The sequence below is a fragment of the Meleagris gallopavo genome, chromosome 1 (genome assembly GCF_905368555.1).
Source record: "Meleagris gallopavo chromosome 1, MGAL_WU_HG_1.1, whole genome shotgun sequence".
Lineage (NCBI taxonomy): Eukaryota > Metazoa > Chordata > Aves > Galliformes > Phasianidae > Meleagris > Meleagris gallopavo.
In genome coordinates, this window is record NC_139404.1 from 98,140,473 (window position 1) to 98,158,986 (window position 18,514).

Below are 18,514 nucleotides of genomic sequence, written 5' to 3' on the forward strand. Positions count from 1 at the left end.
ACTTATGTACAGTGGAACACCTCCACCTCGCTTGTCATGCCTATGCCTTCTGAACAGCTGATAGCCCTCTTCTCAGCACTCCAGCTGTGGGACTCATCCCACCAAGCGTAACTTATACGAACGATATCGCAAATCTGAGATGTAACCAAGGTTTCCAGTTCATCCCATTTGTTCTTCATACTGTATACATTGCTAGACAATCATTTTAGATGTGCTCCTCAACATACAGCACTCCCTGGAGTGGCAGAGATGCTCCCATTGGCCCTGTTTCCTTCAGACAGTGCCACACCATCCCTTGGCATAACTCTGGTTTCCTGATGTTATGTTTAAAGTGTTTCTAATAGCACAAGCATCAGAACCCACATAAGCTCTTGAGACTTGCACCTTCTATGTTCATACAAAGAGTTGTATAGCTTATTTATATTCATGCTTGCAAAATGAGCAAGTTTTGAACACACTAAGAACTGACTTCTGGATAAAACTTCAACAGGTATTCAGAAGAGGTTTTTCATCACTATATAATCAAAGTATAGGAACTGTCAACAAAACTGTCATTCTAAAAAGTACTAAAAAGAAAATCGATAGCAGTGAAGGTTATCTTTGTACTGATTATTGTAATTTAAGCAGGTATTTAACATCCAGTGAGCTTTGCAACCTTGGAAATCTGATGAAATACAGGACATAATGATTGAGTACTGCTTATATCAAAGTATCTGATAATGGAAAGAGATTTTATATGGTTACTGTTGAAATGTCTCACTTATATACCATCAGTGCTGAACTTTTGGCAGTTAGGTAGTATTAGGGGAGTTTACTCTGGAGAGGGCAAGACGAGATTTTCCTCTCTCTTTTTATTCCAAGCAAGAGATTGCTAACCCATCTTTAAACTGCTTCATCTTCTTCCTTATTCCTTTTGAGGAGAATCAGATATACTGCTTTCTATTGACTTTGAAAGTAGGCAAGAAGAAGGACAGTAAAAGTCCATTTTACTTTCATCAAAAAGGAACACTTCAGCTGCAAGTTATTTAAAACTTTATAAAGTCCCTTTACAGTCTCAGGGAAACCTGATATTGAAATAATGTCACAAGGGAAGCAAGGATCAAACACGGCAGTAGTTTAATATCTGCTATGTCCTCTATTGGGTGAATGTATGTTGCCCTGGCAAGAGAATGGAATTTTATGATCTAGTAATGGGCCTTTTCCATCTCTAATTACCACCTCACAGGGGCACGGTGAAAATTATTTAGTTAATGTTTGCACAGTTCTCTGACCATGTAAAGTACCATTAAAGTGTTAAGCATTACTATTATCATTCAATTATATAATCAATCCAAATTTGAGTACGAAAGTAAGTTCCAGTTCCAATTATACTAATGAAACTGCAAAGGGACTGTATATCCAGGATCTGGTACAATATCCAGCACTGTTGCAATACCTTTGAGAATCCTCATAACAGCGACTTTTCTCCGCATCTGTTAAATAATTATTTACTTGAGGTCAGACTATGAACTTCAGATGTGTGCCCATACAGGGTCACTGCAGACGTATACAGCCCTGAAAGACAGATGGTGAATGCTGAGATACTAGATAGAAATTTACTTTTGAGTCCACAGTGCTAAAGCATACACTCATAATGAATATGAAGCACAGGTCAATTAACCTCCTGCTTAGATTGGTAAATCCCTCATCTAAGACTCAGAGGAACTTTGGGACACAGTTCAGGTGGTGGTGATGACTTGCCTCTATTTTGCAATTTAAACAGAATTCAGTTCACAGACAAGGGGTTACGAAGCTTTCCCATCTTCCTCTCACTGTTACTTTTTGAATTTCAGTAGGAAAAAAATAGAGGAAGAAATTAAATCTCTTATCTGCAGTATTGGACTCCAGCATCAACTTGAATAGAAAAATCTGACAGCAGGAAAATACAGGGGTGCACTGTTTCTAGCCATTCATGACTGGGCTCCAGCTCTACTCTAAAATTATCTGTGGTATTTATAGCTCTTGTGCAACTGACAGATCTTGTGTGAAGCAATGGAAAGGACTAAAACAACTGCAGACATTATCTGTGAAGCTGGACCCCAGACTTACTGTAAATTTAACAGCATTGGGTCAGGGTGGCATGGCTGCTTGTTCTTGCACTCAAGCCCAAGCTCTGGTCTCAAAAATCCACCAGAAAAGATCTCACATGAGGCCTCTGGGATTGGACAGAAGAAATCTAGAGCAGCTAATGAAAGCAGATAATATCACTATAGCTAAGGATTAGCACACATGTCCTCATGAATCAACCCAAGAAAAAAAACAACCAATCCAAAGGCCCACTTAGCAAGCAGTATGAGCAGAAGTTTCTCTCTTCCTCTTTCAAAGCTCCCCTTTCCTATCTTAGTCAGTGTTCATACACTCACAAAAATCAATTACCTGATTAAAGATCAGGATTGGATGGATATCTTGTTATATTAGTTTTGAAAAGACTATTGATTTGTTTGTTTGTTTGTTTGTTTTTTGTTTTGCTTTTTCCCTCCCTTTCTTTGTAGCATATTTTGTGGCTTACTTCCTAGGATTATTATTGCTACGCAATAGATTTTCTGACTCTATAGCAGAAATCGAATATTGGGTCTTGCTTTCTCATGATGTTTTCATTGGTTGTGTACAGCTGAAGATTATATCCTTGATTAAGGAGCTTACATTTTTTATGGGGTCCTTGGGAGATAAAATAGATATTTTAGCAACTCTTCAGCGGTAAGGGCCTTCTGTATGATTGTGTGTGGAGCAGCAATTCAGGCAGGGCTTTTCAGTCCTGTGTTTACAGTATCACTGTTAATAAGCAAACAAATAAGGTAGTGAGTGTCTCTTCCCTCTTGCTGCTTTTAATTCCTTCAACAACTCCTTTCCAAGTAGAGGTTCTATTTTTCATAATTCTCTAAATCCTCTCCTATAGCAGATTGAAAATGTAGTCAAAGGAAATGATATATAGGCTACTGAACTTGTTAATAGTGCACAGTCTTCTATACACACAAAGAGTGTTCTGCTCTTTGGAGCTCTTAAACACAACTCTAAAGCCAGTAACAAACTCAAATACAACAGTTCCACCTGCACTCTTTTACACTCTCCCTTACAGGCATCAGAGAAGAAAACTGTGACCAGGGTTATGAGTAGCAGCCTCAAAAGGAACAGAGTCATTTTGATGCATGTTCTCAATTATTCATCCAAATATGTACATACAATTCTAAGGCTTTTAGTATAACTGCAACACATATGTAGGTATTTTTATTTGTTTTTCAAACTTCTTCACAGAACTTTTTGCCCTTTCAGAGATTTTAAATCCTTATCTATACTTAACGAAGTCTCACATTACTTACTTAGGCATGCTTGTATAGTTTTAGTACATTTAAATCTTAATTTATTAAACTCATACAAATCAAAACTGCTTACCAAATACATAATCTTAGCAATCGTGTGCTGACAATGGAAATAGACAAAACAGCAACAGGCAGAAATACAGAAAGACATTGTTCCTTCACATTATTGTTGCTGTCACAGAACCTCTTAAGAGTACAATGTATTATAACTTGCTATATAAAGGCTCCAAAAAGCAATTTCTGTGTATGTAACACAGAAATCTGAATCTTTAGACATCTGGGTGCAGATGTGAAGATAGATGTATTCTGAAAACATAATTCTCTATGAAGAAATCATTATTTTGGTGTTGCAATCATGGAGTTGCATAAACATTGGGAAAGTTGGACAGCAGGTGAAACAGAAATCACTTGCAGCTTGTCTAATTATTACATTTCTATACATATGAGCATGTTTTTATTTTATTTCTAGATGCCTGCATATAAGGCTATTAATGCTGTTAATATGCAAATGACAGTAAGAAAAACCAAACCAAACCAAAACAAAAAAACAACACATACATTGTATTTCTAGGATCTTGAGACTCTTACATCCTTAAACCTGTGGCAGGTACTTGAACCATCACACAAACTGTAAGAAATAATTCTTCATGAGACTACATGAACTTTTGAGAAACTGATAATGCAAAGCATTATTATAGAAAATATATCTTCTAGCATTAGCAATAAATATCTCCCAAAAATTTCTAGCAATCAGGATGCAGCATGGATTATCAGAGCAAAGCATTGTGTACATGTATTAGTCCTTACTATGTTTCATTTATATTCTTTTTACAACAAAGTAAGTTTCATTTTTTAAACCAAGAATACCTTCTTCAAAATTCCTTCTCTTCAACTTGAAAACAAGTTTAACCTCATGTAGTTGTCTCCAAAGGGCAGTGCTCAGTGCAGTTACAGAAACTAGTAGAAAAATAACAATTACTAGCAAAGGAAAATAACTTTGCAGTATTCACTGTGGAATGGCGTAAGTAGATTACTTTCCCATAAATTAAATAAAAAATGATTTGGTAAAAAGAACTGCCAGTTCTGTAGACCCCAGATTCACTACATTTCAAAAGGCATGATATAGTTAGAAATGGTCCACACGATATAATGAGATTTAGTAGAAGCTTCCTACAGTGACAAAAGAATGCACAGATTCTCAAGTTTACAAAAAGGGTGAGAATATGTATGATGAAAATAAACTAACTTCTAATTTGCATAGAAAAGGTAAAAAGATAAGGATTATTCACAATTTCTAATAACACAGAAGCTAGAGGAAATTCACCTCCAAGTTATTTTAAAATTTCTTAAGTTACAATATGTTCCTTTCACAATATGTGAATTAAGTTTATTTTAAGATGCCATCTGAAACAACAAATGAACATTCCTGGAGAAAAAAAAAATAAAATACATAATTTTAACAATTTCAAGCACAATTTCATGTAAGGAAGTTGTTTAGGTAACAATTTTCCTGACCATAACTTAAAATAAGATGACCTAGAATTCTTCAATAAAATGCATTTAATTAGATGTCTTGCCAGTAGTGTCACTGCCTGCTGGCATATTTATAACCCTAACTAGGTTTGTGGAAGACATATCTTTTCCTTTAAAAGAAAAAGAAATATTTTTTTTATCACTTTAAAATCCTGTGAAATACACGTTAAAAAGTGAAGTATAAACTATAGCCACCCTTCAGCTTTGTCCTTTGGGACTGGGATATAAAGTGTCAAAGTTTTATTTAAAGAATCACAGAACTGGAGAATGGCTTGGGTTGGAAGGAACCTTAAAGGTCATCCACTTCCAATCTCCTGCCATGCACAGAATTGCCACCCACCAGTTCAGCTGCCCAAGACCACATCCAGCCTGGCCTTCACTGCCTCCAGGAATGGGGCAACACAGCTTCTCTGGACAACCTCTACTGTTACCTTACACAGACCATGTAAAGAGTCAGTCTCCCTCCTGCTTACAAGCTCTTTTTAAGTACTGGGAAGTTGCAACAAGATCTCCCCGGATCCTTCTGCTCTCCAATCTAAACAAACTCAGCTCCTTCAGCCTTTATTGTAAGACAGGTACCCCAGCCCTCTGATTATCTTCATAGCTGTCCTCTGGACCCACTCCTACAGCACCTTTCCTGTGTTGGGGTCTCCGGTACTGGACATGGTATTTCAGATGAGGACACACAAGGGCACAGTAGAGAGGAACAGCCATGTCCCTTGCCCTGCTGGCCACACCAGAAGAAGATGGCTTCTCTAGAATTTATGATTAATTGCTTATCAATTCTGTTGATTTACGAGGCTCTTTAGTTTTTGGAAATATGTTCTACTCCCCACTCATTGTACAAAGGCATATAGCCCTTTACCAGAAAGGTGGTATGCCTCTACGGACTTATCCTAGATAAGAGCAAGCTTGTATTTCATCCCATGGTGAGCTGATTAGATATCCACACATCTACTCTCTCAGCCCCTCTCCCTCAAGTTGTCAGAAAAAATAAAATGAAAAGCTCCATGATAAAAACAATATTGCTTACTTGTTACGATGGACAAAACTGGTTTGACTTGAAGAAAAGTAATTTAATTTATTGCTAGTTAAAGTAGATTTGGATTGTGAGAAACAAATTCTAAAACCTCTCCCACCGTGCATCTCCATCTTCTCTTTCCCTAGACTAACTCCCTCCTTCATCCTTGACATTTCTGCTTTTCCCTCTCTTCAAATGGTGCAGGGGAATGGAGGCTATGGTCAGTCCCTCACAGCTCCTTTGCCATGCTTCCTCCTCATGTTTCCCCCGGGTCTAGAATGGGTCTTTCCCACAGGCTGCAGGGAACAGCCTTCTCTCAGAAATCTTCTCCATGGGCTTCTGGGACATCTCTGTTGCAGCATCTGGAGCACCTCCTGCTCTTTTCCTTCTTTCTCCTTGAGGCTTTCAGGGCTGTTTCCGATGTTCTTCCTTCACTACTCTCTCTGTCCAGCTTGGCTTCTGCTATTATTTTAGACAGCTTTTTTAAATGATAATAAGTTTTGAGAATAAGGTTAATATTTTGATATTCCAGTTCTGAAGAACCACTGAAGAGATTTTTCAGATCTAAACTGGATACTCTAGGTTTCTCTGATGGCTGATGGACTGTTTTCACTGATTTTTTATTTTTTTAATTCCTTGTGGCTATCTCATTTATTCTGATATCTGTGCCCTGTATCATCATCCAGCTTCCATGGTTCAACACAAATTTCATCAGACATCACTACTAGTCTTTTTCTTTAGAAAGTAACATTACATTGGTATCACAGGTGAAAATCAGCCCCTGATCAACTGCACTTACAAAAAATGGTAATATAATATTTTCAACATATTTTAATACAATTGTATTTTGCAAATAAAATACTCATCTGCAAATTTTAAAACTTGCCTGTCTCTCAGATGCATGCCAGCAAGTGAGACTTGCTATCTATTTAAGCCCATAAATACATCTTTATGCATATGTATGTCTCTGTTTTTGGTCATTCCAGAAATAATTTTGTACCTACCAGCCAATTGCAACCCAGTGTTCTGTCTACACAAGATAAAATACATGGAACTCTGGTCTAGAGAAAAGATATCATCATGATTTTCAACACAAAAAAGCCTGTAACATAGGCTTGTACAAATGAGAGACTCTCACAGAGGACATGTTGCAAATGGCTTAGCTGTAGAAAAACTCCAACACAGCTCCTCTCTTCAGCTCCCAGACACTGGAAAATTCAAAGTACATTTTTTTACTTTCTGCACCCTTAGATGATATGTTCCTCTCCAGATAACTCAGTGATTCCTACCTATGTCAATGGAAAAACTGTCTAAGTTCCCAGGATAGAGAGTCCCAGGGTATCCTTCCTTTCTACCACAGACACAGGCACCTCCAGCATTTCCTTGACTTCTGACTGTTCTCTGAAACATCTTTTATGAAGGATCATTGCTTTTTCACTGTCTCTGGCCAGTGAAGATTAATTCGTAGAGGTGAAGTCTTTCCACTGAGCCAACTCAGTGATTGTTACCCAAATGGAAGACACCACAGGGAGGATAATGTGCATTGGGGCTATGTTAGGATCTGTGTTTGATTAGAGGGGAATTTTATGTTCCCCTGAACATAACAAATCCAACTTCCAGGCAAGATTGCTGCAATTTCAATTCACTCTTGCTCATGCAGAAACAAATCGTCAAGATAAACGCTTGGAAAAGTGGAAAATTATGTTCAACAGCCTTTTGAATCTTCTTCTGTGCCATCTTGAAACTTAGTTTTCTCCATACTCAGATTTTCTGTGTATGAGAAAAAAAAACTCAGTTCAGGCCAAAGTTTCTGGTCAAACTGCTCTTACTTTGTATTCCCTTTCAACTTGCTTTTTCTATCTCCTATTACATGCTCATATTAGAACTGTGGTCCATGGTAGGAAACACCAGCCAACACTACTGGCAAGCATGGTGTTCTGAGGCAGTGTAAATCATTAGAAATCCAGCTTTGTCCTAGGGCAGATTTTAATCATAGAATCATAGAATCACCAAGGTTGGAAAAGACCTAAAAGACCATCCAGTCCAACCATTCACCTATTACCAATAGCTCCCACTAAACCATATCCCTCAACATAACATCCAGTCTTTCCTTGAACACCCCCAGGGTCGGCGACTCCACCACCTCCCTGGGCAGTCCATTCCAGTGCCTGACAACCCTTTCTGAAAAGTAATACTTCCTAATGTCCAGCTTGAATCTCCGCTGCTGTAGCTTGAAACCATTCCCACTGGTCCTATCACTAATGACACGAGAGAAGAGGCCGACCCCCAGCTCACTACCACCTCCTTTCAGGAAGTTATAGAGAGCAATGAGGTCTCCTCTGAGCCTCCTCCTCTCCAGGCTGAACAGTCCCAGCTCCTTCAGCCTCTCCTCATATGGCCTGTGTTCCAGACCCCTCACCAGCTTTGTTGCCCTCCTTTGAACACGTTCCAGGGCCTCAATGTCTTTCTTGCAGTGAGGGGCCCAAAACTGAACACAGTACTTGAGGTGCGGCCTCACTAGTGCTGAGTACAGGGGGACAATCACCTCTCTGCTCCTGCTGGCAACACTGTTTCTGATGCAAGCCAGGATGCCATAGGCCTTCTTGTCCACCTGGGCACACTATCGGCTCATGTTCAGCAGAGCATCAATCAATGCCCCCAGGTCCATTTCCTCTACGCTGTCCTCCAGCCACACTGCTCCAAGCCTGTAGCATCGCCTGGGGTTGTTGTAGCCGAAGTGCAGGACCCGGCATTTGGTCTTGTTGAACCTCATCCCGTTGGTTTCAGCCCAGCTCTCCAGCCTGTCCAGATTCCTCTGTATGGCTGAAATAAAATGGAACGTTTGGACCTGCAACAGAAAGAAAGAACATTTCTGGGCCTGGAAAAAATTCAGCATCTCCAGTGCCATGTTGTCTGCTGTCTATCATCTCTGCCCTCAGCTATGTCAAGTATACTGATTTAAGGAGTGACATTTTGTCAACTGTTTATTTCCTTTCTGGTGTGAACAAGATTTTGCCATCTGGTTTAGAAAAGTCTGTGATATTTTTAGAAATCCAGTAGAAAAAATATTTCTGACAATTTTTCATACATTGTTTAGCTAAAATTGGGGTCAAATCCAAATTTCATATTTTGATGTTTTTAAATTAATTAAAAAAATGATTATTATTAACCGAAACATTTCTCAGTACTCTAGTTTCAAATAATTCACACAATTTTGACAAGATTTTCAGTGGTCATCTGGTTTTATTAATCACAAACCCATCTTTTTCTTAGACAGTTGGTTTTCTAGTGAATTTTAAGACAGCACAGTTATCTCCATTCAGATATTGACAGAATGTATTGATTACTGTAGAGTCACGAAGACTATTTTGATGAGTCAATAATAAATTATCTTAAAGAAAATGACATATTTACTTCTGTGTAGCACATTATGTTTAACAAAGCAATTATAACAAGTTAAAGAAATAAATCTAAAGATACTATTCTAATACTAGAAAGCTCTTTTTTTTTAGAAAGCTCTTCAAGCATTCTGCAAGTTCATCAAGAATTTTTTTCTCCATAACATTATGTCCATGCTGTGGGGTGGTAAGACATGTACAGAATGGACTTCAGGTTCACTGAGGTTTGGGAGATCACTTAAGGCAGAATAGTGAGATTTCCTTTCTAAATAAATGAATCCTCAGATACATATTTAAAGAATTCTAGTAAAATTCACATTTGCCAAGTGTTGTTTAAAAATCATCTAAGACTATGAAAGACTACATAGCTTTTATAAAAATACATATATATGTAAAAATCTATATAAAAAATGCAATGACATTAAAGAGATTAGTGACTGAGCCAACTATATTAACAGCAAGAGCCACATGTGTTCGTGTATGAGTTCATCAAACTGTCTCTCGCAAAAAATCAACCCAAAATCCCAAAAGCTTTGCAGAAACAGCTCAAAATCAAATTGCATCTTGTCTGTTTCAAAGTTTATCCTGCACAGTAGTAGACCTTAATTGTTTTAAATTTGGGGGGAAAATTGCTTTTAATTATTTATTTGTATGTATCCCAAAAATAAAGAACCCATCTTTTAGTTTGCAAGCTACTATCAACTGAATTTAAAAGCAAAACAAGTTTCCTCCCAAAATGCCCAATAATGTGTATTATAAGAAATGGTGACAATCACTGACTTTCCTATTTTAATACAGTTCTGGTTGGTCTCTGTACTGAAGACAAGTGTGAAGAGAGAAAAACTAAATAAAAGAAAAAAAAAAAAAGGGAGAGGAGATGCATTGTCAAAAATGAAGATTTTCTGCTTTTGAAGCATTTAAGATTCAGTATAGGAAGTTCTGGACAATAACAATTTACGTAGCTGTTATGTAGCCAGTGGGCCACAACCATACTATATGGTGTCAAAGGTTGTACCTCTTCAGGCAGTGCTTATGAGGAGCTCTTGGCATCATTAAACATCCAAATGCACAACAAAATTTGTGAGTGAGAGCTAGAAATTGTTTTGAAAATAATACATGCAAAGAACTTCACCCACTTCAAGATCCCAGAATTTGCAGGATGTGAAGAGGAGTGTTGAGATGGTGAAAGCAGACAACTCTTCACCTGGCATTTTTTTGACAACTCCAGTCTAGCAAAAAATAACTCTTAGAAACCATACATAAATTTAATAGTTTATCCTTTATTTAAACAGATATGAAAATAGATAAATAGAAATCCACAACTTTAACTGTAAAATAACAGTAATAAATTATATTAAGCCTAAGGGATTTCACTGAAGTTCAGAAATCTTGCCTTATCATAGGAAAAAAATATAGTAATAAGTTCTGCGATATATAGAAAAGTGATCATTGTCATTTTTCTAGAGAAAGCTCCTAAGGCTTCTGTCGTCAGATGGACTGAAATAAAACATACATTAATGCAAACAGGTTCATTAAACTCCCAAAATATCAATACATCATCATCATTAGATGAATGAGTTTCAATTAAGTACTAATGAATGATTAAATTGAATATGTGTTTATTCAAAGGAAGTGGTTTTACAGCGAACCTGAAAACACTACTGAATTATCACACTCTTCCAGCAATTTGGGGAAAAAAAAAAAAAAAAAAAGTTCAGTTTTTTTTTTCAGTGCTAAAAGCTCTGTATATTCTTTTGTTAGCTCCATAGTCACAATTTTAAGGTACAGATGGTGAAATCGCATATAACAGTGGTTTACCACTCACGTCCTCTCTAGAGTATTAAGTTCAAATTGCACCTATAAAAGGGGTAATTAGTCCTTTCAGTTTTATTGCTGGTAGGGGAAAGGAAGCAGCTTCAGTTAACTACCAACTAGACACCACTCCAGATTAAATACCCTAGATTCAGTACCTTATACAGGCTTTCAAATACCAAACTGAGAATTCAAAGAAAGTAGAAAATGTCACCTTCCCAAACATTATGGACTATTAATTATGTCTTTGCAGTGAACTTTCTCAGTGCAATTAGTCTACAGACATGAATATCATTCTTTATAAAAGACTATAGGCTGGAACAAGGTTAATTCCAATTTAAATTTTGTTAATAGCAAGAGTGACTGTGTTCGGACAGTTGAACAATTATCTGATAAGCAAAATATGTGTAATGAAGCAGACAAAATGGACTAATTTTAAAACAAGCATGGCCACACAACAATATGTATGTTTTTCTTTTCTAACACACACTATTGTTCTACGCTACTCTTTTACAGTGTAGAAGGGATTTATTAACATTCAGTCATATTTGGATGTAAGTAATGTGAAAAGTGATTTTTCAGTTCACTGGCGGAGGTAGAGGGGGAATAAACATTTCATTTTCAGTTGGTTTTATCCACTTTCTAATCATAAAGTTAAAACCAAATTTCTGTCATTTCTAAGATCTATATTTCATTTAAAAAAACGTACAAACAAGCCGAAACAAAAAACCATGACTTTTTTTTTCCCTATCCTTAATTTTAGTCCACTGTTTTGTATAGAAAAGGAATGCTGATGCTTATAGTGAAATTAGTAAGGCGCTCTTGGTTGGGGTCTTTTCTCATCCTAGGGAAGGGAAATCCAAAGGCATACCATAGTGAATTATTCTCCTTGCCTAACTGTTTCACACTATTAAGCAATAATTCTGCTTTCTGTCAGATAATTATTTTTTAGTGTTATATCTAATTTTCAGCTTGCTAGACCTCCTCATTCTTCAATGGTGAGGTGAGTTAGAGAAGGTATGTGGTATTTTTTAGCCACAGTAAAAATAAAGAAATGCAACCAACAGAGATTATGCAAACAAAGCCCTAGATTAAAGGAGTATTGAAATTGAACAGCCAAACACTGAAGTCAAATTTTTCTATTCATATCAATCTTAACTGAACTCTGCCATGTACATGCAATATAACACTTTGGTTAACTGTACAATCCCTTCACTGCCTCTCATTTGCTTTACATAATAAAAAGCAACCACTCTGCACTCCGTAGGTAGACTCCTTTGGTTTTTTTTTTCGCTGTTTTTTTTTTTTTTTTTTTTTTTTTTTTTTTCCTGGCTTTGGTGGAAGCTCCAGGACACACCTGCAGTGCACTGCTAAGATACTGCTTTGATTGCTTCTCTCTTGACAGTGGACTGGCTCCTGCCGCCATGGTGAACACTTCCTACCTGTAAGCTGGGGAAAGCTGAAGCAAAGCAGTGAATCACACTTCTGGGCACTGATTTTGCTTTTGCTTCCTGCAGAAGGTATGTTTGGTGCTTCTCCCAGTAATTGAGGCTGTGAAAGTGTAAGTGATAAAGTCCCTCTCCTGACTGCTCTGTCTGTACAACATAACAACAGGTAAGTGCTCCTTTTGGGAAGCTGATCTCTGTGGTCAGATTGTGTGCAGAGCACTTCATCAGCCAGCTAAAAAGATTTTCTGTTTTCCCTCCTAAAGTGTTTCTATTCCAGCAGAGCAAGCCAAATTGCTTTGCATGGTCTGATTTCTATCTCCTGCACCCACAGTTGGCTTGTTTCCTCTACTATCGCTCCAGTGCCTAATTACATTGTTTGATATAAGTTTTGAGTCCCTTTGATATACATGGAGCCTCATTATCACTCACTAAACACTTCTAGAAGCTTCTATGTTTTACATAAGTGTTTAGGGCTGCTGTGACTACTGTATCCCTGGCAGCCAGCAGTGTCTGCAGGTTTTTTTTGTTGTTGAGGTGTTTACAGCACGATATGAATTCTGTACTGACCTTGTTAAAATTTATTTTTCTGCTGCATGTCTCTAAGCATTTACTTACTTTTTCTTGTTTCCTGTCAGTTTCTAGGAAGGTTTTATTCTCTGCACCATAATGAAAATGTTTTGTCCCTGCAAAGACAGATTTACTTGTTATATGCAACAATAAGGGATGGTATTTCTGTCATTTTCAAAAAGCTTGTTAATAAATCTGGTATAGCACTGCTGCTGTAAGTGCTGACTCTCACCAGAAGGCTCAGCTGCTTTTTAAAGTTAGCTTGTCCTCCTCTTGTGTTTTCTTTCTTTATGAGCTGATACTTAACCCACATCTCATAGATTAATTTAGAGCCTACATCACAACTGGTGCTCTGAAAGTATAATATTTGTAGATAGTGTCTGAATTTCAAGGCATTCTAAGATTTTATATCTCATAAATACTCAATTTCAGTCAAACTATCCTACATCACAAAAACACTAATTTTCAGCTTTCATCTTGCACAAGAAGTTGTGCTGAAACTCAATAAAATAGGATGCAAACTGCACAACTAAATCACACTATAATAATCTTTACAGTATTTACAAAATACATATTCTACACATGCCTATGAAAAACAAACTGAAAATGGAACATATTTTTCTTCACGAAAAGCACAAGCTTTCTGTTAAAACATTGCAGAGGCACCTCCATGTATCACTTTTACATTGCTGTTACTACATCACTGACAGATACTCAGAAAGCAGATGGGTAACCTTCTGAATGACATTATTCATGTTTCCATAATAGCATTCTAAAGATCGTAATGCTGCACCTGTTCTAAATTCTTCTTCTTTCTTAAGGACAGAGTACTGTCAACTTGCCAATGTGTAGGTTTATTTGCAGGATGCTTACTGTGATTTGGAGCAAAAGAGTTTTAGCATGTACTAATACATACCTGTTTTTTTAAATGCAATTGTCAGGTTTGGAAATAGTCACTGCAGCTAAGAAGTAAATTTTTTTTTTTCTCCTCAGCACTTCTGTGGTTGTGGAACAATCTTTGGCCAGCTTGAAGATAGGAGTTATTTTTCTGTAGAGCAGGTCTCTAGGGCCATTCTGTCATGCTTCTGCAATCTGAACATGCAAAAAGACACTTAATTGTTACCCTATAATGATCTCATTAATTACACAGGTTGGTTTCAGACCAGCAGATAATCTACAAGCACATCAGAGTTACTATAAGGATTGGAGTGAGATACCCTGATTCCTTAGGGAAGTTAAGAATATGTAATTGCTGTACCATATCAAAATCTGAGTTCATTGAACCTTGTGTCCTGGGTGTGATGCTGGCAGTAGCTCAAGTGCTCTAGAAATCTATGTATGATCCCCATGGGAATTATAAGTTAATCTTCCATCTTGAAGTGCATCCAAATGATCCAAATATTGATGTAAATTTCCTGTTTCTTTTAGAGCCCTTTTAAAGAGTCTTGGCTTTAAAAATTAAGCCTTCAACATGAATGCTTCTGTCTGCCACACTTTAGGATGATGGTCTTGCACAGACCAAATCAAAGATTAAACCCCAGCTGTAGCTCCCTTTCTGGCAGAGAAAGAAGAATGAATTGGACACAGTGAGAAAAATCTGCAGACAGCTCTCTGTACAAATAATGCCATGAGATGCCCAGCAGAACCTATGACTCTCTCAGCTATAGGACTGTTTACACATTTTAGTCTAAAAAAAGCCTGGCCTGTTCTTAGTCTTTGATTTACTGTTGTTTTTACTCTGTTTTCTTGAAATTTCTGTTACTTGAAATTAGTTCATCCAGCATCTTCCCCCTGCTGTTGTGCAGCTGCCATTACTGTGGACTCCAGTCACACGTAATAATGTGGACAGTTTCAACTGTGATCTGCTTTTGATATCCCCGGGAATATTCTTTCATATTCTTTGTGTATGTGGATTCAGCAGCTCAGTTCTCTCTTGAGTCTGCCTTGTGAAAGTTGCAAAGTACTGAGCCTGAGGATGAACTTTATCGTGGTACCTTAAGTCAGATGGGAGTTGAAAGCTTTGACAGTCCTATGTAGATGTCCTCAAAGTTAGTAGTGAATTAAATATTTTGCCTTTGCAGCTGAAAGAAGGATGAACCAAACTGGATTATAGGGAAAATAGATAACAATCAGTGCTTGTTAACCACTCTAGTACTGACTATAAAATTATCTCCTTTCTATAGGTTGTTTAAATTTTCGTTGAACTTCTATAGTAAGATACAGTTAAGATACATCTCAAATGAAAGCAGTTGCATACAGAAAATAAAATTCAAGAAAGGACAAATTGAAGAGGGCAGAATGCAACCCTGAGTCTTCATAAACTCTCATGAGATGTTTTCCAGTGACTTCATGAGCTGTTAATAATTACTGTGATAGCACTGGATTGAAAAATCAGTCTATCTAGGCTATGTTTAATATAAATTCAACCCAGATCAGAACATGGTTGAATTATACAACTTAATCTGCCTATTATGAATATATGCTCAGTCTTACTACTGGAGAGTCCAGGGGGCTGAGCTGGACTGGGAGGAACCTGGACTCTAAAGATCACCACAGAATGACAGAGCACTAGAACAGGCTTCCCAGAGAGGTTGTGGAGTCTTCTTCTATGGAGATATTCAAAACTCTCCTGGATGCTTTCCTGTGCAATCTACTCTAGGGAACTGCTTTAGATGGGAGGTTGAAATGAATGACCTCCAGAGGTCCTTTCCAACCTCTATGATTCTATGGCTCTGTGATACTGTGACCAGGTGACACAAGGAGAAATATTCCAAGTTCCCAAGCTCACCTGATTGGGTGATCACAATAAGCAGAATGAAAGCGATGATAATCTGACTATAGCAAGGGGGTTGCGGGAGGAGAGGGTGAGGCGATGGGGTGGGAACTAGATTATAACCAAAATAACCAGAAAAGCTACACAGGTCATTCACTGCAGATATCTTCTATAGACTATAATGGATCTCACATCAAAATCATCTGCGATACAAGGAAGAGCATAACTAGGCCTTAGGTTGCTAAATAAAAATTTTCATAAGCCATCCTCATATATATATAAGGCTACTATAAATTATGTCATAGATTAAAACTGTATCCCTGAGAAGTAATGGATGAAGAGATCAAATGATCAGCTTAACCAATCAAGTCAATCATTGTCCTAATTAAGTAAAAGCATTATTTCTGGTGTCAATTTATCCTGTTTTTGCTCTATCCTTCATAGAGGAGGAAAAAAAAAAACACAGAAAAGAAACAACTTCTTCAGAGATCTATTCTGTTGTTCAGAAAAAAAAAAGACTTTCTTCCACTGAGAGTAGAATGATGATGCAGAATGTACTAACGTAAGTTAAGTCTGAGTCAGAGCACTTAACTTCTAGGCCTAGTTTCTTCAGATAAAACCCTAAGTTATTTGCATAATAGAATGGAGAGAGGTGGGTGGTGAGGGGAAGATGCACTTTAACAAAGCCTGAAAACAGTGTACTTGCAAAGTTCAATTTTCCTGCTTGTGTCAACAGTAGAAATGTATTTTTACATTTCTGCCCAATCTCATGGATAGTTGGATGTGCAAGTCTGTGATCAAGACATACAGAGCTGTAGTGTCTATCTTTGAAAAGGTAGACTGCAAAGACAGTTGCTGTCTGTCTCTAAAATCTGTCCTGTTCCAGCAGTAATATGAAGCGCTCCTCTGAAAGGTTAGAGAATGACTTAGGAATCCCTGCCAACATTCCTCTTAATAAAGGAAATTCTAAAGTGCATAGCTGAGCATAAGCCACAGATGAGTGCACAATTGCTGATACATTTACTTATACATTTACTGCAGTATTAGTATTTAATTTACAGCTTTATGAAGTGTTCTGTAATAATTTAAACATAAAAGGTGAGGTATCAAGGTAAAATATTCCTTATTAAATTCAAGTGATCATCCAAGTCCAAAGTAGAAAGGTCAAAGGAAATGAATTTCAGAAGTTTAACATAAGTTTTCCAGGGCCTTTGATAAATTTGGAATCCAGATTTTCTTATACTGTAAATAAAGATCTCAAAAAATATCGTTTGTCAGTTCTCTCTGCAGACAATTCTGCAATTCATCACCATGTTTCTGTTCATTTCAAGGGTCACTGCAGAAAAGCATAAGCCAGGACCCTTGATTTTTGTGGTTCTGAATTACAACAAAGGCAGATTCCCTTTAGAAGCACGACACAAATAAACAAAAAAACCTCTATACTTTGCTGCTTCTGAACAGTGGTTCAGAAGTACTGAAACATTACTCTGCCCACAAAAGGGCAGATTGTTTCAGATTCTCTCAAGATTTAAGAGGAATAGATGAATATCCTCAATATCCAAAGCACATGATGAACAAATATGACAGATAGGAAATGTAGTTCTACATATTTATTCTTTCTTTTTAGGAAGCTGGTCAAGGAACCAAGAAACCCATTATTTTCATCTGATTGAGCACTAAGTCAGGAGGAAAAACAAGTTAATGCAACAATCAATTTAACATGGGAAACAATTGTGTGAGTTTGTATATTACTGTTATTTTCAGACAACATAATTATAGAATCATTTACATTGCTAAGGATCTTGTTTAGACCTCTATTCCAATTTTCTGTTCAAGGAAGGGCCAACTTGAACTCTGACCAGGTTGCTCAGTGCTTTGTCAAATTGAATCTTGAAAGACTCCACTGAGGGAAACTCTGCTTCAGCTCGTGTTTGATGGTCCTCATAGAGATAAATTTTCTCCTTACATCTTCTCTGAACCTTCATTGCTCCACTTAATGCAGTTCATCCTCCCACCAGGCACTGCTGGAATTTGGCTATATTGTCTCTACATCTGCTATGGGCAGGAAGATGTTAGTTTACACACACACACCATGCCCAGGTCCAGCTCCTTAAGCTGTGCTGACAGGGCAAGTGTTCCAACCCTGGCCAGCTTGGTGGTACTCCATGTGTATCATGTTTGCTGATGTGTACCTTGTACTGGAATAGGGAGGCAAAAAAAAAAAAAAAAAACCAAACCCCAAAACAACAAAAAACTGGACTCAATACATTTATATGGTCTAACAAGATCTCACTTCCCTTGGTCTAGCAGCCATACTCCATACTCAGGACACTATCAGAATGTGCTACTGATTCCTGCTGACTTGGTGATCCCACAGGACCTCCACGTTTCACTTTTCAGCTACAGCAGTTCCCAGTATGTCAACAGCAGTTCCCAGTATATCAATTTGCCATCTTATAATACTGGAGGGGTTTAGTTCACTTTAGGTACAGACATTTGCATTTGCCTTATATATACCAAGCATAAAATAACCTAAGCATATTTATTTCCTACATTTCAAAGTTGAAGAGGAATAGCTTTAAACAATAAGTGGAAAAGTTCAAAAC

At 37.4% G+C, this 18,514-nt stretch overlaps 1 long non-coding RNA gene across 2 annotated transcripts in view; it reads left to right on the forward strand.

The window, feature by feature from the left end:
* The first annotated feature begins 12,150 nt into the window (after positions 1-12,150).
* LOC146545533 (uncharacterized) overlaps positions 12,151-18,514 on the forward strand; it is a 71,005-nt gene continuing 64,641 nt past the window's right edge. Inside the window, exon 1 of one of the 2 annotated variants that reach the window (XR_014887732.1) lies at positions 12,151-12,734. This is a non-coding gene — a long non-coding RNA (uncharacterized LOC146545533). The remainder of the gene's footprint in view (positions 12,735-18,514) is intronic. The other variant, XR_014887727.1, reaches the window with a different exon arrangement.